Source organism: Oncorhynchus masou, chromosome 17, assembly GCF_036934945.1.
Source record: "Oncorhynchus masou masou isolate Uvic2021 chromosome 17, UVic_Omas_1.1, whole genome shotgun sequence".
Classification (NCBI taxonomy): Eukaryota; Metazoa; Chordata; class Actinopteri; order Salmoniformes; family Salmonidae; genus Oncorhynchus; species Oncorhynchus masou.
Genome location: NC_088228.1, coordinates 43,329,980 through 43,356,583, shown reverse-complemented (window position 1 = coordinate 43,356,583; position 26,604 = coordinate 43,329,980). Strand labels below are relative to the sequence as shown.

At 45.8% G+C, this 26,604-nt stretch overlaps 1 pseudogene; it reads left to right on the top strand.

The window, feature by feature from the left end:
• Positions 1-6,293: 6,293 nt before the first annotated feature.
• Positions 6,294-22,102, top strand: LOC135558280 (YTH domain-containing family protein 1-like; annotated as a pseudogene).
• Positions 22,103-26,604: the final 4,502 nt, after the last annotated feature.

Here is a 26,604-nt window from a genome sequence, read left to right as displayed (position 1 = left end):
ATGTTGTATGCATGAAAAGAGTTATAGCAGCGGGAAAATGTTTTGAGTAGATGGTGCTCAGTGCGGGTTCTGATTTTTTTTTTAATCCTAATGTGATGAGTAGTTTAAGCATAGGACATGATTAGGTAACAGTAGTCACTGCAGCTTAAAGTAAATTGAAATGAATTTGCTATAATGATAACGTCACTGTTGTCTATACAAAATCAATAAAAGTCATTCATAATGCTTCACCAGAGATCATGATTAAGCCACAGAGGATCATTAGCTTCTTCAGTCTTCTATTGACTGAAAAGCAACGCATGTAAAATATGTGCGAAGACAATGTCTTGTGTATAATTTGAAATGTTGAGACGAGAACAAGGGGAGGGGTGTGTGGTGAAGATATTGGCATGTCTCTTTCCAGAATGCGCTTAGCTCTCCCTAATGTGCTCAGCTGTCTCACGCTAATTCTTGCAGATTCGTTGTTTTATTGTACTAATTGCCCATTGATTCTTTATTTTGATCAACTCCCCATTACATTTGTCACCCGTAGTACATTTACCATTAATCGCCATAATTTGGTTACATACATTTCTGTTCATGCGTGGATTAATTAGGCCTACAGTCATTTATGTTCTCATTCTCTGAGTGGATAGTTGGTTGCAGAGTTCACAACCTGCTACCCTTGTGAGAAACAAGTTTTGGTTTACTTCCTACCATCATTTTTTAATTTAGTCAATTTTGTCATTGTATTTTGTTTGGAGCACTCAATGTGAGCAATGAACGTGTCTGGTTTCTCTGTCCTCTTAATGTTGACGGGGCGCACACGCATGAGCACGCATGCAGGTAGGCTAACTGACCTGCTGCACGTAATACACTAATAAACTGAGCTTCATTTTTTATTCACCTCACACAATAAGTCAACGAAATCATTTTGTTGTATTCCATGTGAATGATAATAGTTCCTCACAGTAGCCTATTTGAAAGATCTTTCCAACACTCCTCGATAATCAGCGGGCCTCGGCTTATTTTTTGGTGGGGATGCCTGTCATTTTGGCATTGATACGTGTAACATACCAGCTTGCAAACATTGTTAAAAAAATACATGTTTATAAAGCCACATACAAACTGCGTCTCTTTTTTGCTTTCTTGCATAAGGCAGCTCCAAAATGCAGGTGTTTCAGCCAAACTCAGTCAGCCAGTGGAAAAAACAGCCAGTGGAAAAAACGGAGTGTAGGGGTTGGTAATGTTCTCTAGTTGCACTGTGATTGGCTCAGTGTTCTGTCACTCATGGGCATACTACTTCACCGCCAAGTCTAAGGTTAGAGCACGAAAATGTAAGCCTCTTAGGTACTGCCATGGAGTTACATTAGAAGTGCCCATCCGAGAAGGCTCAAGGTCATTGGCCACAGAAAATGATGTCAAATCACGTTATAACTACAGCAGTTTTGATTGGACTGATCTTAGCTAGCATGCAAGCAGTCATCATATTAAATCAAGTCGACAATCTACTGGCAAATCCTTTTTAATCCTTGTCATATGAAGATAATTAATGAAGAGAAATTATAGATAAAACGTATCGGTGCTCATCGGCCATTGGACATAAACATTACACAACAAGTTGGAAATCGCGAATTCAACCATGAGTGGTTTGTAAGGAGTCAGTGGCTAACTGCAAGCATTGCAAAGCAATCACTAGCCTGCTATTCAGTGGAGTGGGTGTGTGGTCCAAGTCTGGGTTTAAGGGTCTCTTTTCCAAGCTTAAAAGGATAAACATTCAACATTGGCCATGGTGTCAATCCAGCATGACACGCTCAAAACAACTGGAAACTCAGAACTGGGAAATCTGATTTCAGTGAGTTCAAGACAACTGGGAACTTCGGGAAAAAAAACTAGTTCTGACTGGGAAAATACATTTTGAATGGTCATCCAACTCGGAATTGCAAGTCAGAAACTGTGGCCTCTTCTAGAGCACCAATCTGAAGATTACTGACGTCATCATGATTCAACCTTGTTTTCTTCAGAGTTCCCAGTTGTCTTGAAAGCACCATAAATCCAGAGAATACCGGACTTTGATGACAAAGTTTGATGACAAAATCTGCCTACGAAGGACTGCCACGCCAGCTTCCTGCTCAAGTGAGCATAGCACAACAAGGTGAGTCCAAAAATGTCTTGCATAAATGTTATGCCAGAGGGATATGTACACTGTAGCAAAGAAAGTAATACTAAGTATATGTTGTGTAGTAAGCTGTTAGTAGCCCATATGCCTCACCCTAATATTTTGGTCCTGTTTCCCCTGCTAATTTTGCCTACTGTTCAGACTTGCTGGTGCACATGTAGCCTATAGCCTCTTTAAGAGAAATGTCATCATCGAATATTGTAAGAGCTTTCATTGTCTGCTTATATGCCCCCTTTATTTATCCTACGGTTATGACTTGGTGTACAGGGAGAATACTGAAAGAATGGCCCATGTTTTGAATTATGTCACTGTACATTTCAAAAGTACTGTACAAATAGTTATATTGAATACGTCCATCATAGCTCGCTCATTAATGTCTTAATTGAAATTACCGATTGCCTCTTATTTGCTTGTTGTCCCCTTATGCCATAGTTTGTACATCTCAATTGTCAGTAGAAACCACATTTGTTAAAGCAAGTCAGCCATATCCGCTATGTCTTTTTAAAAGGTAGTAAATGAGGCTGAATGAACTGTTTCACTGCCAGACAAGGCTCCGCTGATAGCCAGGTGTAACAGTGGTAAGGTGTTGGGACTTCTGTTGGGACTCTTTATGTCGGCCCTAACAGTTTGTGGGCACTGTTTTTTAGATTTACATGCTAAAATCGTCAATGATAGTAACGTAGCACAAGGAATAATCAGAAGACCAGGGAGCCTTCTTCAAGTTGGTAAAGGTGTACAGTACAAAGCCTTGACCTATAGGTGTACTTAAATATATTCAGGATTTATAGCCGGGGATCTAGGGTACATCCCCCAGATCTTTGTTGTTGCAGATTTAGGCCTAAAGCCAATTAACTCAAATTCTACAGTTTGCATGGCTCACCATCGAATTAGACTTGTCATTGGCCCACATATTACATTTCCAATTCAAATCTGTTAGGCCAAGGGTTTTATCAGCATATTGATTTAGGCCTAGCCTAGGCAAATACATTTTTTACTGAAGCCCTGTGTCCAATGTTCCCTCAAAAACAATTCAGCTCTGGACATATTTCAGGTCTGCTGAGCACAAACTTGAACGCAAAAATTCTGTTCAACTTCTCGTGCACATTTACTGCTGTGCCCACTCGTCACACCCTGATTGGTTTCACCTGTCCTTGTGCTTGTCTCCACCCCTTCCATTCTCCCCTGTGTATTTATCCCTGTGTTCTCTGTTTGTCTGTTGCCAGTTCGTCTTGTCTCCGTCAAGCCTACCAGCGGTTTTCCCCTACTCCTGTTCTCTCTCGTCCCTGTTTTCTAGTTTTCCTGGTTTTCACCATCGGCCTGCCCTGACCTGAGCCTGCCTGCTGCTCTGTACCCTGTGACACTGCCATGGATGACCGACCTCTGCCTGCCCTGTTCTGTACCTTTCGGACTCTGCTCTGGATTACTGAGCTCTGTAACGAATCTCCTCTTCGTCTGATGAGGAGGAATAGGAATCATCGGACCAACACGCAGCGTGGTAAGTGTTCATTGTAAATTTAATGAAATAAACTGAACACTGAATGACAAAAAAAAACAACAAAGAGCATGAACGACACGAAACAGTCCTGTAAGGTGAAAATACACAAAACAGGAAACAACTACTCACAAACACAGGTGGGAACAGGCTACCTAAGTATGGTTCTCAATCAGAGACAACGATTGACAGCTGCCTCTGATTGGGAACCATCCCAGGACAAACACATAGAAGTACAAAACCTAGAATGCCCACCCCAACTCACGCCCTGACCAAACCAAAATAGAGACATAAAAAAGGAACTAAAGTCAGGATGTGACAACCTCTGGCTGCCCTTGACCTGTCGTATGCCTGCCCCCTGTTTTTGTAATACGCTTTTGTTATGTTGAACTGTCTGCATCTGGGGCTTAACCTGAGGTCTGATATCACTTTAAGTTACAGTTTTAACAGAGGCCAGGTAGGTCTATCAGAGTGGCCTACCATTACAAACAATGGAGAAAACCCTCCAAGATCCCCAATAGCTGTCCCTCAACCATTCAAGACCCCTCCCACAGTCCCCCCAAGAAGAAAAATAAAAAATACAATTAATTCCATTCCCCACCCCCAAGAACCCCCCCAATGCACCAACAACCAAGATAAAGAACTAAAGAGAGAAAGACAGAAGAAAACAGCAAACAGCAAAAAGTGCAGGTCAATCCCAGAACAACAGCAAAGGACCTTGTGAAGATGCTGGAGGAAACAGATACAAAAGTATCTATATCAACATAACCTGATCTATATCCACAGTAAAATGAGTCCTATATTGACATAACCTGAAAGGCCGCTCACCAAGGAAGAAGCCACTGCTCCAAAACCGCCATAAAAAAAGCCAGACTACGGTTTGCAACTGCACATGGGTACAAAGATCGTACTTTCTGGAGAAATGTCCTCTGGTCTGATTAAACAAAATAGAACTGTTTGGCCATAATGACCATCATTATGTTTGGAGGAAAAAGGGGGAGGCTTGCAAGCCGAAGAACACCATCCCAACCATGAAGCACGGGGGTGGCAGCATCATGTTGTGGGGGTGCTTTGCTGCAGGAGGGACTGGTGCACTTCACAAAATAGATGGCGTCATGAGGGAGCAAAATTATGTGGATATATTGAAGCAACATCTCAAGACATCAGTCAGGAAGTTAAAGCTTTGGCACAAATGGGTCTTCCAAATGGACAATGACCCCAAGCATACCTCCAAAGTTTTGTTAAAATGGCTTAAGGACAACAAAGCCAAGGTATTGGAGGGGCCATCACAAAGCCCTGACCTCAATTCTATTGGAAATTTATGGGCAGAAATGAAAAAGCTTGTGCAAGCAAGGATGCCTACAAACCTAAGTCAGTTACACCAGTTCTGTCAGGAGGAATGGGACGAAATTCACCCAACTTATTCTGGGAAGCTTGTGGAAGGCTACCCAAAACGTTTGACCCAAGTTAAACAATTTAAAGGCAATGCTACCAAATACCAATTGAATGTATGTAACTTCTGACCCACTGGGAATGTGATGAAAGAAATAAAAACTGTAATAAATCATTCTCATTCTTTCACATTCTTAAAATAAAGTGGTGCTCGTAACTGACCTAAGACAACACATTTTGGAGGGGATTAAACATTAGGAATTGTGAAAAACTGAGTTTAAATGTATTTGGCTAAATTGTATGTAAACTTCCGACTTCAACTGCATAAAAAATTCTAAACAAGCCCGGCTCTCGTGATCTTCACAGCTTTCACTTTACCCAGTATTTTCTCCACCAGTTTGGATAACTCATATGGTTTCTTCCAGATTGGTACTCTGCCCAGCTGCTCCTCATTAACAAACCGTACTCCTTCTGGATATGAAGGGTCATTCTCATCACTGAACACTAATTTGCTCTGTTTTCCATTCTTTTGGACAATTCTCCAATTCTTCTTGATTCTACTGCTATTTGATTTAGAATCCACTTCATCGTCCACTTTCGCCATATTTTTTGTTTCCCAGTTCAAAGCAAATGGCACAGATCTATATATGGCTATGGCTATTTTCATATACGTAGGCCTACTGCAGCTCTGATTGGTTATATTGCACCGGTCTGTGTAGAGATTTGGTCTGAGTCGTGCCTGTCAATGCAATAGAATCTTACTCCAATGTTATCTGCCATCTTGCATAGTTCATTTTGTTTTGCTATATTACATTGAAAGAGGCTAATATTGCATTGATTTGATCACAATTCCCACAGTAGAGCGAAACATTGAGAGTGTTAACTAAAGAGGAAAACTGTAGAAAATTGAGTGAAGTTCAATCTCGGGCATTTTTTGCGGGGGCCCACCTACTTTTGCGGAAGTTCTGCTCATGCGTGCAAATTAGAAGGACTTGTTTTTGGTCGGAGTCAGGGTTTTGGATGAATGCTACGTGGGAAATCCGTTTAATGTCTCCAGGAAAATCTGGAATGTGTTGGAAGAACCTGCGGAGCAGGAGAAGCGTGTGTTAAGACTCAAAAAGATATTGGAGTGAATTGTTTTCTGCGTAGATTTTCGTAGCAGGGGATCTATCAAGGGGGATATTTCTGGGGTGGCGATAGAAATAAAGGCCGAGGACATAACTGAAGACATCGATGGAGTGGTTGGTGCAAATGACCTGTATGGTGGACGGAGGAAAGAAGTTCACTTCATCCATGCTACTGTTCTTTGATGAAGAGAGCACTGTGATGGCGTCAGAGGTGAAGGCTGCCGTCTTATCCGCTCCTCACCAACTGTGCTGTTAGTTTTCGATTGTAACTCATTTTGTACATAATGTTGCTGCTACCGTCTCTTATGACCGAAAAGAGCTTCTGGACATCAGGACTGTGATTGCTCACCTCAAACTGGACCAAGAGTTCTTCTTCAATGGGTCGGATGGGAGGGATATAATACAGACACCTGACCAGGCCCAGTTAATCGCTGGAGAAGGAGACTTCACGGAAAGAGACCAGGTTGCCTTGTGAGCATCAGGTGACGAGTGGCTAAACTGCCCTCGCCTTCCATCCTGCTAGCTAATGTTCAATCGCTGGAAAATAAATGGAACATTAAAAACTGAAATATCATAAAAATCTTATGTTTCACCGAGTCGTGGCTGAATGATGACATTAATAACAAACAGCTGGCGGGTTATACACTCTTATCGGCAGGACAGAACAGCCGCCTCTGGTAAGACACGGGGCGGGGGCCTATGCATTTATGTAAACAACAGCTGGTGCACGATATCTAAGGAAGTCTCGAGGTTTTGCTCACCTGAGGTAGAGTATCTCATGATAAGCTGTAGACCACACTATCTACCTAGAGAGCTTTTATCTGTATTTTTCGTAGCTGTCTACATACCACCACAGACCGATGCTGGCACTATAACTGCACTCAATGAGCTGTATATCGCCATAAGCAAACAAGAAAACGCTCATCCAAAGAAGGCGCTCCTAGTGGCCGGGGAATTTAATGCAGGGAAACTTAAATCAGTTTTACGTAATTCCTATCAACATGTTAAATGTGCCACCAGAGGCAAAACAATTCTAGACCACCTTTACTCCACACACAGAGACATGTACAAAGCTCTCCCTCATCCTCCATTTGGAAAATCTGACCATAATTCTATCCTCCTGATTCCAGCATACAAGAAAAAATGTAATTAGGGCTATGCCCCTTTTTTCTCAATTTCTGCCTGAATGACGTGCCCAAAGTAAAATGCCTGTTGCCCTGAAGCCAGGACATGCATATAATTGGTACCATTGGAAAATACTTAGAAGTTTGTAGAAATGTTAAAATAATGTAGGAGAATGTAACACAATAGATATGGTAGGAGAAAATCCAAAGAAAAACCAACCGGATATTTTTGTTTTTGAGAGACCATGCTCTTCCAATGGCAAGTATTACTGGAAATGAACTCCCAGGATGCAATTCCCATGGCTTCCACAGGGTGTCAGCAGTCTATGGTAATGGTTTCAGGCTTGTAACTTCCAAAATGAATAATACATATCAGATTTAGTTTTAAATGTTATAGTTTGATTACATTTTAGGGTATCTGAGGATTAATATAAACATATTTTGACTTGTTGAAAGAAAGTTTAGGGGTAGATTTTTGGATTCCTTTCTCTGCATGTTGAGCGAGTGGATTACTCAAATTGATAGCTCCAACCAAACAGACTTTTCGGGATATAAAGAAGGATTTTATCTAACAAAATGACACTACATGTTATAGCTGGGACCCGTTGGATGACAAATCAGAGGAAGATTTTCAAAAAGTAAGTGAATATTTAATCGCTATTTGTGAATGTATGAAACCTGTGCCGGTGGAAAGATATGTTGATGTGGGGCGCCGTCCTCAAACAATCACATGACATGCTTTCACTGTAATAGCTACTGTAAATCAGACAGTGCAGTTAGATTAACAAGAATTTAAGCTTTCAGCCGATATAAGACACTTATACGTACCTAAATGTTTAATATCCATATTTGTTTTATTTTTGTAACGGGACACCTAGCCCTATTAAGCAGGAAGCACCAGTGACTCGGTCTATAAAAAAGTGGTGAGATGAAGCAGATGCTAAACTACAGGACTGTTTTGCTATCACAGACTGGAACATGTTCCGGGATTCTTCCAATGGCATTGAGTACATCACATCAGACACTGGCTTTATCAATGCATCGAAGACATCGTCCCCACAGCGACTGTACGTACATACCCCAACCAGAAGCTTATAACAAATCCCATTATGCCCTCCGACGAAACATTAAACAGGCAAAGCGTCAATACAGGACTAAGATTGAACTCTAGACCCACTCCAATTTGCATACCGCAACAACAGATCCACAATCTCTATTGCACTCCACACTGCCCTTTCACACCTGAACAAAAGGAACAACTATGCGAGAAAGCTATTCATGGACTACAGCTCAGCGTTCAACACCATAGTACCCTCAAAACTCATCACTAAGCTAAGGACCCTGGGACTAAACACCTCCCTCTGCAACTGGATCCTGGACTTCCTGACTGCCACCCCCAGGTGGTAAGGGTAGGTAACAACACATCCGCCACACTGATCCTCAACACAGGGGCCCCTCAGGGGTGCGTGCTCAGTCCCCTACTGTACTCCCTGTTCACTCATGACTGCATGGCCAGGCACGACTCCAACACCATAATTTAGTTTGCTGATGACACAACAGTGGCCTGATCACCGACAATGATGAGACAGCCTATAGGGAGGAGGTCAGAGACCTGCAGTGTGGTTCAAGGACAACAACCTCCACCTCAACGTGAACAAGACAAAGGAGATGATTGTGGACTACAGGAAAAGGAGGACCGAGCACGCCCCAGTTCTTATCGACGGGGCTGTAGTGGAGCATGTTGAGAGATTCAAGTTCCTTGGTGTCCACATCACCAACAAACTAACATGGTCCAAGCACACCAAGACAGTCGTGAAGAGGGCACGAGAAAACCTATTCCCCCTCAGGAGACTGAAAAGATTTGGTCCTCAGATCCTCAAAAGGTTTTACAGCTGCACCACCGAGAGCATCCTGGCATGTTCCAACACTGCCTGGTATAGCAACTGCTCGGCCTCAGACCACAAGGCACTACAGGGGGTAGTGCGTACGGCCCAGTACATCACCGGGGTCAAGCTTCTTGTCATCCAGGACCTCTATACCAGGCAGTGTCAGAGGAAGGCCGTAAAAATAGTCAAAGACTCCAGCCATCCTAGTCAGACTGTTCTCTCTGCTACCGCATGGCAAGCAGAACCGGAGCGCCAAGTCTAGGTGCAAAAGGCTCCACTATTGTGTCATCAGCAAACTAAATGATGGTGTTGGAGTCGTGCCTGGCCGTGCAGTCATGAGTGAACAGGGAGGCGTCTACCCCCACAACATAAGACTCCTGAACAGCTAATCAAATGGCTATCCAGACCATTTGCATTGCCCCCCCCCCGCCCTCCCCTCTGGAACACTGCTGCTACTCTATGTTATTGGGGCGGCAGCGTAGCCTAGTGGTTAGAGCATTGGACTAGTAACCAGAAGGTTGCAAGTTCAAACCCCCAAGCTGACAAGGTACAAAACTGTCATTCTGCCCCTGAACAGGCAATTAACCCACCGTTCCTAGGCAGTCATTGAAAATAAGAATTTGACTTGCCTAGTAAAATAAATAAAAATATTATCTATGCATAGTCACTTTAATAACTCGAACTACATGTCCATATTACCTCAATTACCTTGACACCGGTGGCCCCACACATTGACTCTGTTCTGGCACCCCTTTATTTACTGCTGCTCTTTAATCATTTGTTATTCTTATCCCTTACTTTGGGGGGGGGAGTCTTTTCTTAAAACTGCATTGTTGGTGAAGGTCTTGTAAGTAGGCATTTTACTGTAAGGTCTACACCTGTTGTATTCGGTGCATGTGACAAATACAATTTGATTTCTCATATAAAGTTAGGATTCATGAGATACCCTGTAAGAGCATTTTGTGCACAAACCCCTTCAGTGTCATGAATGTAAAATGTTTGGTCATGTGTAAAGTGTGTGCAGAAGGGAAGAAAAGCCAGATGAAGGGAAATGCTGCAACTGTGGAGGTGAACATGCGCCTGAATTCTTGGAGTGCCCTGATAGGGTGAAGGAGAATGAGTTGGGAGTGTCCAGCGTGTCCCCTATCTGGAGGTGGTTAGAAAGTTGTAAGGAACGAGTGGCGGGGAAGAAACAATGGGAGTAGAGCCACCACGACAGTGAAGGTTTCTCATCAACCGAGCGATAGTGAAATTCTACATGTTAAAATGGTGGACTTTGGAAGTGGGAACTCTAAATATGATACTTTCTGAAGGCACGGTGTGTTATCCACCACCTGAGGAAGTGGGAACTCTAAATATGATACTTTCTGAAGGCACGGTATGTTATCCACCACCTGAGGAAGTGGGAACTCTAAATATGATACTTTCTGAAGGCACGGTATGTTATCCACCACCTGAGGAAGTGGGAACTCTAAATATGATACTTTCTGAAGGCACGGTATGTTATCCACCACCTGAGGAAGTGGGGACTCTAAATATGATACTTTCTGAAGGCACGGTATGTTATCCACCACCTGAGGAAGTGGGAACTCTAAATATGATACTTTCTGAAGGCACGGTATGTTATCCACCACCTGAGGAAGTGGGAACTCTAAATATGATACTTTCTGAAGGCACGGTATGTTATCCACCACCTGAGGAAGTGGGAACTCTAAATATGATACTTTCTGAAGGCACGGTATGTTATCCACCACCTGAGGAAGTGGGAACTCTAAATATGATACTTTCTGAAGGCACGGTATGTTATCCAACACCTGAGGAAGTGGGGACTCTAAATATGATACTTTCTGAAGGCACGGTATGTTATCCACCACCTGAGGAAGTGGGAACTCTAAATATGATACTTTCTGAAGGCACGGTGTGTTATCCACCACCTGAGGAAGTGGGAACTCTAAATATGATACTTTCTGAAGGCACGGTATGTTATCCACCACCTGAGGAAGTGGGAACTCTAAATATGATACTTTCTGAAGGCACGGTATGTTATCCACCACCTGAGGAAGTGGGAACTCTAAATATGATACTTTCTGAAGGCACGGTATGTTATCCAACACCTGAGGAAGTGGGGACTCTAAATATGATACTTTCTGAAGGCACGGTATGTTATCCACCACCTGAGGAAGTGGGAACTCTAAATATGATACTTTCTGAAGGCACGGTATGTTATCCACCACCTGAGGAAGTGGGAACTCTAAATATGATACTTTCTGAAGGCACGGTATGTTATCCACCACCTGAGGAAGTGGGAACTCTAAATATGATACTTTCTGAAGGCACGGTATGTTATCCACCACCTGAGGAAGTGGGAACTCTAAATATGATACTTTCTGAAGGCACGGTATGTTATCCACCTCCTGAGGAAGTGGGAACTCTAAATATGATACTTTCTGAAGGCACGGTATGTTATCCACCACCTGAGGAAGTGGGAACTCTAAATATGATACTTTCTGATACTTTCTGAAGGCACGGTATGTTATCCACCACCTGAGGAAGTGGGAACTCTAAATATGATACTTTCTGAAGGCACGGTATGTTATCCACCACCTGAGGAAGTGGGAACTCTAAATATGATACTTTCTGAAGGCACGGTGTGTTATCCACCACCTGAGGAAGTGGGGACTCTAAATATGATACTTTCTGAAGGCACGGTATGTTATCCACCACCTGAGGAAGTGGGAACTCTAAATATGATACTTTCTGAAGGCACGGTATGTTATCCACCACCTGAGGAAGTGGGAACTCTAAATATGATACTTTCTGAAGGCACGGTATGTTATCCACCACCTGAGGAAGTGGGAACTCTAAATATGATACTTTCTGAAGGCACGGTATGTTATCCACCACCTGAGGAAGTGGGAACTCTAAATATGATACTTTCTGAAGGCACGGTATGTTATCCACCACCTGAGGAAGTGGGAACTCTAAATATGATACTTTCTGAAGGCACGGTATGTTATCCACCACCTGAGGAAGTGGGAACTCTAAATATGATACTTTCTGAAGGCACGGTATGTTATCCACCACCTGAGGAAGTGGGAACTCTAAATATGAACTTTCTCGGTATGTTAACCACCTGAGGAAGTGGGAACTCTAAATATGATACTTTCTGAAGGCACGGTATGTTATCCACCACCTGAGGAAGTGGGAACTCTAAATATGATACTTTCTGAAGGCACGGTATGTTATCCACCACCTGAGGAAGTGGGAACTGTAAATTTGATACTTTCTGAAGGCACGGTATGTTATCCACCACCTGAGGAAGTGGGAACTCTAAATATGATACTTTCTGAAGGCACGGTATGTTATCCACCACCTGAGGAAGTGGGAACTCTAAATATGATACTTTCTGAAGGCACGGTATGTTATCCACCACCTGAGGAAGTGGGAACTCTAAATATGATACTTTCTGAAGGCACGGTATGTTATCCACCACCTGAGGAAGTGGGAACTCTAAATATGATACTTTCTGAAGGCACGGTATGTTATCCACCACCTGAGGAAGTGGGAACTCTAAATATGATACTTTCTGAAGGCACGGTATGTTATCCACCACCTGAGGAAGTGGGAACTCTAAATATGATACTTTCTGAAGGCACCGTATGTTATCCACCACCTGAGGAAGTGGGAACTCTAAATATGATACTTTCTGAAGGCACGGTATGTTATCCACCACCTGAGGAAGTGGGAACTCTAAATATGATACTTTCTGAAGGCACGGTATGTTATCCACCACCTGAGGAAGTGGGGACTCTAAATATGATACTTTCTGAAGGCACGGTATGTTATCCACCACCTGAGGAAGTGGGAACTCTAAATCTGATACTTTCTGAAGGCACGGTGTGTTATCCACCACCTGAGGAAGTGGGAACTCTAAATATGATACTTTCTGAAGGCACGGTATGTTATCCACCACCTGAGGAAGTGGGAACTCTAAATATGATACTTTCTGAAGGCACGGTATGTTATCCACCACCTGAGGAAGTGGGAACTCTAAATATGATACTTTCTGAAGGCACCTGAGGAAGTATGTTATCCACCACCTGAGGAAGTGGGGACTCTAAATATGATACTTTCTGAAGGCACGGTATGTTATCCACCACCTGAGGAAGTGGGAACTCTAAATCTGATACTTTCTGAAGGCACGGTGTGTTATCCACCACCTGAGGAAGTGGGAACTCTAAATATGATACTTTCTGAAGGCACGGTATGTTATCCACCACCTGAGGAAGTGGGAACTCTAAATATGATACTTTCTGAAGGCACGGTATGTTATCCACCACCTGAGGAAGTGGGGACTCTAAATATGATACTTTCTGAAGGCACGGTATGTTATCCACCACCTGAGGAAGTGGGAACTCTAAATATGATACTTTCTGAAGGCACGGTATGTTATCCACCACCTGAGGAAGTGGGAACTCTAAATATGATACTTTCTGAAGGCACGGTATGTTATCCACCACCTGAGGAACTCTAAAATGATACTTTCTGGGTTATCCACCACCTGAGGAAGTGGGAACTCTAAATCTGATACTTTCTGAAGGCACGGTGTGTTATCCACCACCTGAGGAAGTGGGAACTCTAAATATGATACTTTCTGAAGGCACGGTATGTTATCCACCACCTGAGGAAGTGGGAACTCTAAATATGATACTTTCTGAAGGCACGGTATGTTATCCACCACCTGAGGAAGTGGGAACTCTAAATATGATACTTTCTGAAGGCACGGTATGTTATCCACCACCTGAGGAAGTGGGAACTCTAAATATGATACTTTCTGAAGGCACGGTATGTTATCCACCACCTGAGGAAGTGGGAACTCTAAATATGATACTTTCTGAAGGCACGGTATGTTATCCACCACCTGAGGAAGTGGGAACTCTAAATATGATACTTTCTGAAGGCACGGTGTGTTATCCACCACCTGAGGAAGTGGGAACTCTAAATATGATACTTTCTGAAGGCACGGTATGTTATCCACCACCTGAGGAAGTGGGAACTCTAAATATGATACTTTCTGAAGGCACGGTATGTTATCCACCACCTGAGGAAGTGGGGACTCTAAATATGATACTTTCTGAAGGCACGGTATGTTATCCACCACCTGAGGAAGTGGGAACTCTAAATCTGATACTTTCTGAAGGCACGGTGTGTTATCCACCACCTGAGGAAGTGGGAACTCTAAATATGATACTTTCTGAAGGCACGGTATGTTATCCACCACCTGAGGAAGTGGGAACTCTAAATCTGATACTTTCTGAAGGCACGGTGTGTTATCCACCACCTGAGGAAGTGGGAACTCTAAATATGATACTTTCTGAAGGCACGGTATGTTATCCACCACCTGAGGAAGTGGGAACTCTAAATATGATACTTTCTGAAGGCACGGTATGTTATCCACCACCTGAGGAAGTGGGAACTCTAAATATGATACTTTCTGAAGGCACGGTATGTTATCCACCACCTGAGGAAGTGGGAACTCTAAATATGATACTTTCTGAAGGCACCTGAGGAAGTGGGAACTCTAAATATGATACTTTCTATGTTATCCACCACCTGAGGAAGTGGGAACTCTAAATATGATACTTTCTGAAGGCACGGTATGTTATCCACCACCTGAGGAAGTGGGAACTCTAAATATGATACTTTCTGAAGGCACGGTATGTTATCCACCACCTGAGGAAGTGGGAACTCTAAATATGATACTTTCTGAAGGCACGGTATGTTATCCACCACCTGAGGAAGTGGGAACTCTAAATATGATACTTTCTGAAGGCACGGTATGTTATCCACCACCTGAGGAAGTGGGGACTCTAAATATGATACTTTCTGAAGGCACGGTGTGTTATCCACCACCTGAGGAAGTGGGAACTCTAAATATGATACTTTCTGAAGGCACGGTATGTTATCCACCACCTGAGGAAGTGGGAACTCTAAATATGATACTTTCTGAAGGCACGGTATGTTATCCACCACCTGAGGAAGTGGGAACTCTAAATATGATACTTTCTGAAGGCACGGTATGTTATCCACCACCTGAGGAAGTGGGAACTCTAAATATGATACTTTCTGAAGGCACGGTATGTTATCCACCACCTGAGGAAGTGGGAACTCTAAATATGATACTTTCTGAAGGCACGGTATGTTATCCACCACCTGAGGAAGTGGGAACTCTAAATATGATACTTTCTGAAGGCACGGTATGTTATCCACCACCTGAGGAAGTGGGAACTCTAAATATGATACTTTCTGAAGGCACGGTATGTTATCCACCACCTGAGGAAGTGGGAACTCTAAATATGATACTTTCTGAAGGCACGGTATGTTATCCACCACCTGAGGAAGTGGGAACTCTAAATATGATACTTTCTGAAGGCACGGTGTGTTATCCACCACCTGAGGAAGTGGGAACTCTAAATATTATACTTTCTGAAGGCACGGTATGTTATCCACCACCTGAGGAAGTGGGAACTCTAAATATGATACTTTCTGAAGGCACGGTATGTTATCCACCACCTGAGGAAGTGGGAACTCTAAATATGATACTTTCTGAAGGCACGGTATGTTATCCACCACCTGAGGAAGTGGGAACTCTAAATATGATACTTTCTGAAGGCACGGTGTGTTATCCACCACCTGAGGAAGTGGGAACTCTAAATATGATACTTTCTGAAGGCACGTATGTTATCCACCACCTGAGGAAGTGGGAACTCTAAATATGATACTTTCTGAAGGCACGGTATGTTATCCACCACCTGAGGAAGTGGGAACTCTAAATATGATACTTTCTGAAGGCACGGTATGTTATCCACCACCTGAGGAAGTGGGAACTCTAAATATGATACTTTCTGAAGGCACGGTATGTTATCCACCACCTGAGGAAGTGGGAACTCTAAATATGATACTTTCTGAAGGCACGGTATGTTATCCACCACCTGAGGAAGTGGGAACTCTAAATATGATACTTTCTGAAGGCACGGTATGTTATCCACCACCTGAGGAAGTGGGAACTCTAAATATGATACTTTCTGAAGGCACGGTATGTTATCCACCACCTGAGGAAGTGGGAACTCTAAATATGATACTTTCTGAAAGGTATGTTATCCACCACCTGAGGAAGTATGTTATCCACCACCTGAGGAAGTGGGAACTCTAAATATGATACTTTCTGAAGGCACGGTGTGTTATCCACCACCTGAGGAAGTGGGAACTCTAAATATTATACTTTCTGAAGGCACGGTATGTTATCCACCACCTGAGGAAGTGGGAACTCTAAATATGATACTTTCTGAAGGCACGGTGTGTTATCCACCACCTGAGGAAGTGGGAACTCTAAATATGATACTTTCTGAAGGCACGGTATGTTATCCACCACCTGAGGAAGTGGGAACTCTAAATATGATACTTTCTGAAGGCACGGTATGTTATCCACCACCTGAGGAAGTGGGAACTCTAAATATGATACTTTCTGAAGGCACGGTATGTTATCCACCACCTGAGGAAGTGGGAACTCTAAATATGATACTTTCTGAAGGCACGGTATGTTATCCACCACCTGAGGAAGTGGGAACTCTAAATATGATACTTTCTGAAGGCACGGTATGTTATCCACCACCTGAGGAAGTGGGAACTCTAAATATGATACTTTCTGAAGGCACGGTATGTTATCCACCACCTGAGGAAGTGGGAACTCTAAATATGATACTTTCTGAAGGCACGGTATGTTATCCACCACCTGAGGAAGTGGGAACTCTAAATATGATACTTTCTGAAGGCACGGTATGTTATCCACCACCTGAGGAAGTGGGGACTCTAAATATGATACTTTCTGAAGGCACGGTATGTTATCCACCACCTGAGGAAGTGGGAACTCTAAATATGATACTTTCTGAAGGCACGGTATGTTATCCACCACCTGAGGAAGTGGGAACTCTAAATATGATACTTTCTGAAGGCACGGTATGTTATCCACCACCTGAGGAAGTGGGAACTGTAAATTTGATACTTTCTGAAGGCACGGTATGTTATCCACCACCTGAGGAAGTGGGAACTCTAAATATGATACTTTCTGAAGGCACGGTATGTTATCCACCACCTGAGGAAGTGGGAACTCTAAATATGATACTTTCTGAAGGCACGGTATGTTATCCACCACCTGAGGAAGTGGGAACTCTAAATCTGATACTTTCTGAAGGCACGGTGTGTTATCCACCACCTGAGGAAGTGGGAACTCTAAATATGATACTTTCTGAAGGCACGGTATGTTATCCACCACCTGAGGAAGTGGGAACTCTAAATATGATACTTTCTGAAGGCACGGTATGTTATCCACCACCTGAGGAAGTGGGAACTCTAAATATGATACTTTCTGAAGGCACGGTATGTTATCCACCACCTGAGGAAGTGGGAACTCTAAATATGATACTTTCTGAAGGCACGGTATGTTATCCACCACCTGAGGAAGTGGGAACTCTAAATATGATACTTTCTGAAGGCACGGTATGTTATCCACCACCTGAGGAAGTGGGAACTCTAAATATGATACTTTCTGAAGGCACGGTATGTTATCCACCACCTGAGGAAGTGGGAACTCTAAATATGATACTTTCTGAAGGCACGGTATGTTATCCACCACCTGAGGAAGTGCGAACTCTAAATATTATATTGTTGCTATATTGCCATGTTGGCTAATTGATTAATCAATCAGTAAATGTATGCTAATGTCCTACAAAACCTTTCCAGTGCTAGGGGTAGGCTACTTGATGGAGGCCTATTCATTGCAAATGGCTCGCTGTGCTGCGGGAGCGTATCGAAACCATACGACAGCCTACTCCGGTTGTAAAGTCGTGGCATGAACTCAATATTAAGAGATAAATAAATTACTCACAGAAAGTTGTGACACTCCTCTCTGTAAGTACAACAACAGTAAATGCTTTGGAAACTGTATTTTTTTCCCCGCAATTGCTTTTTTCAGCAACGGTCATGTGCATTTCTCAGAATATATCTCTACATCCTCCGTGTGCACAGTGGGGAGATGGAGTGAGAGTGGCTCTCACACAGCATCGAACAGCGAAACCGGGACATGCAGATACTTACATAACAGGGATCAACGTAATGCATAGGCTCTTTCTGTTGACCAAATCAGGTTTTTAGAACAATCTACAGGAACTTACCACGTACACAAAATACTTCTGTAACAGAAAGACAGGTGTCTGTAGTCTTCTTTTTATCACCCCAGCCCCAGCTCCAGTCCCAGCTCCAGCCCCAGCTCCAGCCCCAGCTCCAGCCCCAGCTCCTGCCCCAGCTCCAGCCCCAGCTCCAGCCTTACATTTTACAGTTGGTTTTCACCGTGGAGTGGACATTCTCGGTGGATATTTATAGTAGAAGAAAGCTCAGTATCAAGTATTGCATATTATGATGACGTAGTGCTGGGCGACATGACCAAAATATCACATCACGGTACTTTTCACATTTTGGACGGTATGACGGTATTTTATGATTTGAATAATACAATTATACATTTGCTTTATGATTTGTGTGTATCCCTAGTGTGGCATCACATATATTCTAAATTATTTCAAAATGGGTCTTTCTCCATTCTGATTGGTTTATACTGTTCAACACTTTTATTTCCCTGACTGATCAGAACTCATTTTGTCCTGCTCTCTCGTCTCTCTGCAGAAGACATGAAGTGAGCAATATGTGTGGAACATCAAATCGTAACAAAATCACAGTATTGAATCGCAATACATATAGAACTTGCACCGAAGCATAATATTGTATTTTGAGGTCCCTGACAATTCCCAGACTTATATTTTTCCCCATTTACTAGCTGAGTGTTTTATGAACAACTGTTTATTAGTGCTGCATAATGTTAAGCAAACACCAAAAGACACATGAAACATATTTTTACATCACTGTCATAGATGAGTTATGTCATTGTTCTACCTCCACAGAGCAACAGCTACCAGTCCATGACTGACCCCTACCTGTCCAGCTACTATGCCCCCTCCATCGGCTTCCCCTACCCCTTCACCGAGGCCCCCATTCCTTACCTCACCCCCTACGGACCCTTGAGCAATGGAGACCACCACTTTATGCCCGACACCATGTTTGGCCAGCCTGGAGGGCTTGGTAACAGTATTTACCCCCATCGCTTTAACTTTTTCCCTGAGACCTTCTCCACCTGGGGCACCAGTGGCTCCCAGGGCCAGCAGACTCAGAGCTCATACGGGGGTAGTTATATCTACCTTCCCAGCTCCCTGGGGGCACTCTGGTGCCTGACAGCCAGACAGGCTTCCACAGCGACACCATCAACAAGGCTCCAGGCATGAACAGCCTGGAGCAGGGCATGGTGGGCCTAAAAACCGGCGGTGATATCACAGGCCAGGGATCAGGGGACAAGGCTGTGGGCTCTGTGATTGGTGGACCGCCGGTGGTGGCGCAGGGGAACGGGGGTACGCCCATCGGTATGCCCCTGCCCAAGCCCACCTCATGAGTGGCCATTGCCAGTAAGCCGGCCAAGCCCCAGCAGCTGAAGGCCAAGATGAAACCAGGCATGTCCAGCCCTGGGGGAGCCCTGCCCCCTCCACCCATCAAACACAACATGGACATTGGCACCTGGGACAACGAGGGGCCTGTGAATAAAGTGGCCCAAGCCCCAATGAAGCAGAACCGCATGCAGCCCCCTCCCCAGTCCCTGGTGCAGGAGCAGATACAGCCCATGGCCTTACAGCACCAGCACCACCAGCCCCCTCAACCCTACCAGAACCACACCCAAACCCCACCACCCCAGACCCGCTGGGTTGCACCGAGCAACCGTAACTTCGGCTATGGGCAGATAGGGGCCGGAATGGATGGTGGCAGTATGATTGCCGTAGTTGCCGGGGTAACGGTGCCCCCCTCGGTCCTGCCAGTATGGTACCTGGTGGAGCAGAGAACCACCCGGTGCTGGAGAAACTGCGTGCACCTCACAGCTACAACCCCAGGGAGTTTGAGTAGAACCTGAAGAGCGGCCACGTGTTCATCATTGTTACGAATCCCTTTTGGCCCGACAGTCTAGGGGGGATGGTAATGAGACTCGTAACATAACTCATGCAAATTATTATTGTGACAAAGGAAAAGTGTGAACGAAATAAGCACGACAACTGAAATCTACCGTCAAACTCTAGGTTTATTTATAAACACACGGTAATGGGGGGAGCAGGAAAAGGGGCTGAGCTGGACCCAAGGAAAGAAACAATAAGTATTCAAAAACACCCCTAAGCTAGACTAGCCTACTTTAACAACAGCTAACTAACTAACCAAAAATACAGTGGGTGGTCCGCCCAGTTCTAACTAGTGTATTTAACAAAGTTCACCTACGGGTAGTGTATGCCCATGGGCGACTTGTCTTGGTTTCCCCCTTTTCCACCAGCAATCAAACACAAACACCATAACCAAAAACAATACTCACAGGTGATGACAAAGTGCTATGAGGTGCTTAAACAAAAGAGAGGTTACGACACAAAGCGAGAGTGAAACACAGAGACCTACAGACATGGCATTTACAGAGAGATTGAGCTGAGCTGAGCTGGGCTGCAGAACAAACAACTGATGGGGTTTTTAAACCATGGGGAAGGAACTGTGATAGGTCAGGAAATAGGAGGAGGTGTGTCTTCTGATTGATGATTGGTTGTTGACTGATTGGGGAGTGATGATTTTCACCTGTGAGGGGAGAAGGAGAGAAAAGAAACACACACACAGGATACACACACACACAGGATAACTGTATCCGTAACAATCATCAAGAGCCACTCAAGACGACATCCACCGCTCCATCAAGTACTCCATCTGGTGCAGCACCGAGCACGGCAACAAGCGCCTGGATGGGGCCTCCCATCCATCTGGTGCAGCACCGAGCACGGCAACAAGCGCCTGGACGGAGCCTCCCATCCATCTGGTGCAGCACCGAGCAACAAGCGGGACGGGGCCTCCCATCCATCTGGTGCAGCACCGAGCACGGCAACAAGCGCCTGGACGGGGCCGCCCATCCATCTGGTGCAGCACCGAGCAACAAGCGGGACGGGGCCTCCCATCCATCTGGTGCAGCACCGAGCACGGCAACAAGCGGGACGGGGCCTCCCATCCATCTGGTGCAGCACTGAGCACGGCAACAAGCGCCTGGACGGGGCCTCCTCAACTTCAAGGGACCCGTCTACCTGCTGTTCAGCTTCAACGGCAGTGGCCACTACTACGTTGTGGCAGAGATGTGCTCGCCCGTGGACTACGGCACTAGCGCTGGCGTGTGGGTGCAGGACAAGTGGAAGGGTAAGTTTGATGTGGACTGGCTGTTTGTGAAGGACGTGCCCAACAGCCAGCTGCGCCACATCCGCCTTGAGAACAACGACAACAAGCCGGTGACCAACTCCCGGGACACCCAGGAAGTCCCTATGGAGAAGGCCAAGAAGGTGCTGAAGGGTTACAAGGGTTACAAGCACACCACCTCCATTTTCGATGACTTCTCCCACTATGAGAAGAGGCAGGAGGAGGAGGTGGGTTTGATACACTGGTCTGGTTAAGTCCATCCACTCCTAGGCTTTATGGATGCTAAACAACCTCTCATAAAGTTGGATTGATGTTTACCTGTTTCAAAGGCTGTCATTTGAAACAGCTAAAATACATTTGATTAATTGACATTGTTTTGTCATTTGTCATCTTGGTGAATATGAAAATGGTATGCCTATCATGATCAGTTTAGAGCCTATGGTATCCCTTCAACAGATGTCCATAAGAAGTTGCTTTATATACTGCCACCTCTTCTTCTCTCCCTCTACTCCTGCTGTCAGGTGTTTGAGCCACCTGCACCCATCCAGAACCCAACTTGACTGGATCAGGTACATGTCCAGCTTCCCTTAACTGGGATCACTTTTTGGTGACTGCTGTGGTTTACATTTATTTATTAGAGTGTTATTTAATGGATACTAACTCAATGTTATTCATGTCCTTCTCTTGTCTCCCCACAGGAGTGCCAAAACAGGAGTTATCAACAGTGGAAGACATTTATCCCTGGCTTGATCAACATTTACACCAGGACTTTTGATTTAAAAGAGGAATTCAGAATTTATTTTAAAAAATAAGTCATTTTTTACATTTAATCGTAGTGAATTTCTGCCACCACCGTTAAGACTTGCGCTTTGTGCTCCAGGTACCACCACCTCTTCTGCCTCTTGGATAACTGATAGCTGATTTAATGTACTACCTAGCCACCACCTCTGCACTGTTTTAGTTCAGATGTTTACGTTCACTCCGTCATGTATTCTTTCTCGTCAGACTGGGTTGGTTTGGATCTTTCCCGCCCCCTTCCTCCCTTCTCTTGCTCAAATTGAATCAGGGTTTGACAGCACCAAGGAGAAGAGAATATCTGCCACTTTATATTTCTGTACTATCAGGAGCTGCCATGCCCTGCCTCTGTTTGTCCATTAGGGGGTGGTGTTGCCATGCTTCAGAGGTTTAACTGTGCCTACAGGGTTGGAGGATCCCAAAGGCAACATTTTTGGGACTTGGAACTGTGTGCAATTAATAAGACTTCAATGGTTTATCTATTTTTCATTCAAGATCAACAAAGTCTATATGTTTTGGCAAATTTCAGTTCAGAAAGCTGCTTTTCTGGAGCCTTAATGTGTTCTTTTCTAGTTATTGATGACATGTCAAAAGAACTGCTCTTTAACTGACCGTGCTGGAGAAATTAGGGATAGTGTGAAGTCACAGACTCTGGACATTTCACAGGAGGAAGTGCAAAGGCCTCTGGGAAGTAAGTAACTGATGTGTGTCCTCCAGGATGACGGAGCTCTCACCATCTGTGTCACGCCTTGGTCTTAGTATTTTGTGTTTTAGTTAATTAGTTGGTCAGGCCAGGGTGTGACATGGGTTTATTGTTTGTTGTAATTCTTAGTGGGGTTTTTTAGTTATTGGGATTGTAGCTGATTAGGGGTGTGTGTTACATAGGTTTGGCTGCCTGAGGCGGTTCTCAATCAGAGTCAGGTGATTCTCGTTGTCTCTGATTGGGAACCGTATTTAGGTAGCCTGGGTTTCACTTTGTATTTCGTGGGTGATTGTTCCTGTCTCTGTGTTAGTGTTCACCAGACAGGCTGTATAGGTTTTTCACGTTCCGTTTGTTGTTTTTGTTTTTTCATGTATCGTCGTTTGTTCAATTAATAAACATGAGTAACCTACACGCTGCATTTCGGTCCGACTCTCTTTCGACAAACGAAGAACGTCGTTACAGAATCACCCACCACACACGGACTGAGCAGCGTGTCAACAGGCAGGAGCAGCCCAAAAAGGAGCTGCGTATTAAGGATTTCTGGACATGGGAGGAAATCCTTGACGGGAGAGGACCCTGGGCTAAACCAGGGGAGTGTAGCCGCCCAAAAGTGCAGCAGGCGAAGAGGAAACAGGAGCAGCCCAAAGAGGAGTACAGTATGGATTATACGACGTGGGAAGAAATAGACAGGTGGGCGGCCGACCCAGAGAGATTGCCGGAGCCCGCCTGGGATTCGCTGGAGCAGTGTGAAGAGGGCTATAGGAGAATGGAGTCGAAAAGAAAGACACGGCGGCGCAGAGCGAAGCCCCAAACATTTCTTGGGGGGGGGGCTCAGAGGGGGAGTGGCTGAGTCAGGAGACAGACCTGAGCCAACTCTCCCTGTTTATCGTGAAGAGCCAAGGAGGAGACCAGAACCGGTGTTGGAGGTGAGCGAAGCAGAGACTGTGAAGGAGTTAATGGGGAAATTGGAGGAGAAAGTAATGAGGGAGTTGCTAGTTTGGTGCTTTAGGTCCAATATTCGTCTGACGGAACGTGTCGGGGATTTAATGGCACCTGGGCCAGCGCTCCATACTAGTCCTGAGGTGCGTGTTAGTCGGCTGGTGAAAAATGTGCCAGCCTCACACACTAGGCCTCCTGTGTACCTACCTAGCCTTGCACGTCCTGTGCCAGTCCTGCTCTCAGGCTCTCCAGTACACCTTCACGGTCCAGTCCATCCTGTGCCACCTTCACACACCAGTCCTCCGATGGTAGCTCCCCGCACCAGGCTTCCTGTGTGTGTCCTCTATCCAGTACCACCTCCACACCCCAGCCCTCCGGTAGCAGCTCCCCGCACTAGGCTTCCTGTGCGTGTCCTCGGCCCAATACCACCAGTGCCAGCACCACGCATCAGGCCTTCAGTGCGCCTCGCCTGTTCAGCACAGCCAGCGCTTTCTCCCTCTCCTGCGCTGTCGGAGTCTCCCGCCTGTTCAGCGTTTCTAGAGCCTTCCTCCTCTACAGCGCTGCCGGAGCCTCCTGCCTGTATGGAGCAGCTAGAGCTGCCAGTCTGCATGGAGCAGCCAGAGCTGCCAGTCTGCATAGAGCAGCCAGAGTTGCCAGTCTGCATGGAGCAGCCAGAGCTGCCAGTCTGCATGGAGCAGCCAGAGTTGCCAGTCTGCATGGAGCAGCCAGAGCTGCCAGTCTGCATGGAGCAGCTAGAGCTGCCAGTCTGCATGGGGCAGCCAGAGCTGTCAGTCTGCTTGGAGCAGCCAGAGCTGCCAGTCTGCATGGAGCAGCCAGAGCTGTCAGTCAGCCAGACTCTTCCAGATCTGCCAGTCAGCCAGACTCTTCCAGATCTGCCAGTCAGCCAGACTCTTCCAGATCTGCCAGTCAGCCAGACTATTCCAAATCTGCCAGTCAGCCAGACTCTTCCAGATCTGCCAGTCAGCCAGACTCTTCCAGATCTGCCAGTCAGCCAGATTCTTCCAGATCTGCCAGTCAGCCAGACTCTTCCAGATCTGCCAGTCAGCCAGACTCTTCCAGATCTGCTATTCAGCCAGACTCTTCCAGATCTGCCAGTCAACCAGACTCTTCCAGATCTGCCAGCCAACCAGACTCTTCCAGATCCGCCAGTCAGCCAGGATCCGCCAGTCAGCCAGGATCTGCCAGATCTGCTAGTCAGCCAGGATCCGCCAGTCGGCCAGGATCTGCCAGTCAGCCAGGATCCGCCAGTCAGCCAGGACCGCCAGATCTGCTAGTCAGCCAGGATCCGCCAGTCGGCCAGGATCTGCCAGTCAGCCAGGATCCGCCAGTCAGCCAGGATCCGCCAGTCAGCCAGGATCTGCCAGATCTGCTAGTCAGCCAGGATCCGCCAGTCGGCCAGGATCTGCCAGTCAGCCAGGATCCGCCAGTCAGCCAGGATCCGCCAGATCTGCTAGTCAGCCAGGATCCGCCAGTCGGCCAGGATCCGCCAGTCAGCCAGGATCCGCCAGTCAGCCAGGATCCGCCAGTCAGCCAGGATCCGCCAGATCTGCTAGTCAGCCAGGATCCGCCAGTCAGCCAGGATCTGCCAGATCTGCTAGTCAGCCAGGATCCGCCAGTCGGCCAGGATCTGCCAGTCAGCCAGGATCCGCCAGTCAGCCAGGATCCGCCAGTCAGCCAGGATCCGCCAGATCTGCTAGTCAGCCAGGATCCGCCAGTCGGCCAGGATCCGCCAGTCTGCCAGGATCTGCCAGTCAGCCAGGATCCGCCAGTCAGCCAGGATCCACCAGTCAGCCAGGATCCGCCAGTCAGCCAGGATCTGCCAGATCTGATAGTCAGCCAGGATCTGCCGGATTCAACTGCCTGGCTGGGCTTCTTCTCAGTACTGGGCTGCCTCTCAGTCCCGAGCTGCCCCTCAGTCCCGAGCTGCCCCTCAGTCCCGAGCTGCCCCTCAGTCCCGAGCTGCCCCTCAGTCCCGAGCTGCCTCAGTCCCGAGCTGCCCCTCAGTTCCGAGCTGCTCCTCTGTTCAGTGGGGTTCTGGGTGAGGACTATTCGGCCATGGTCGGCGGCGAGGGTAGATTATCCCAGGACGCGAAAGGGAGAAACTATGACATTTATGGAGTGGGGTCCACGTCCCGAGCCGGAACCGCCACCATGGACAGACGCCCACCCGGACCCTCCCTATGGTTTTGAGGTGCGTTCGGGAGTCCGCACCTTGGGGGGGGGGGGGTTCTGTCACGCCTTGGTCTTAGTATTTTGTGTTTTAGTTAATTAGTTGGTCAGGCCAGGGTGTGACATGGGTTTATTGTTTGTTGTAATTCTTATTGGGGTTTTTTAGTTATTGGGATTGTAGCTGATTAGGGGTGTGTGTTACATAGGTTTGGCTGCCTGAGGCGGTTCTCAATCAGAGTCAGGTGATTCTTGTTGTCTTTGATTGGGAACCGTATTTAGGTAGCCTGGGTTTCACTTTGTATTTCGTGGGTGATTGTTCCTGTCTCTGTGTTAGTGTTCACCAGACAGGCTGTATAGGTTTTTCACGTTCCGTTTGTTGATTTTGTTTTTTCATGTATCATCGTTTGTTCAATTAATAAACATGAGTAACCAACA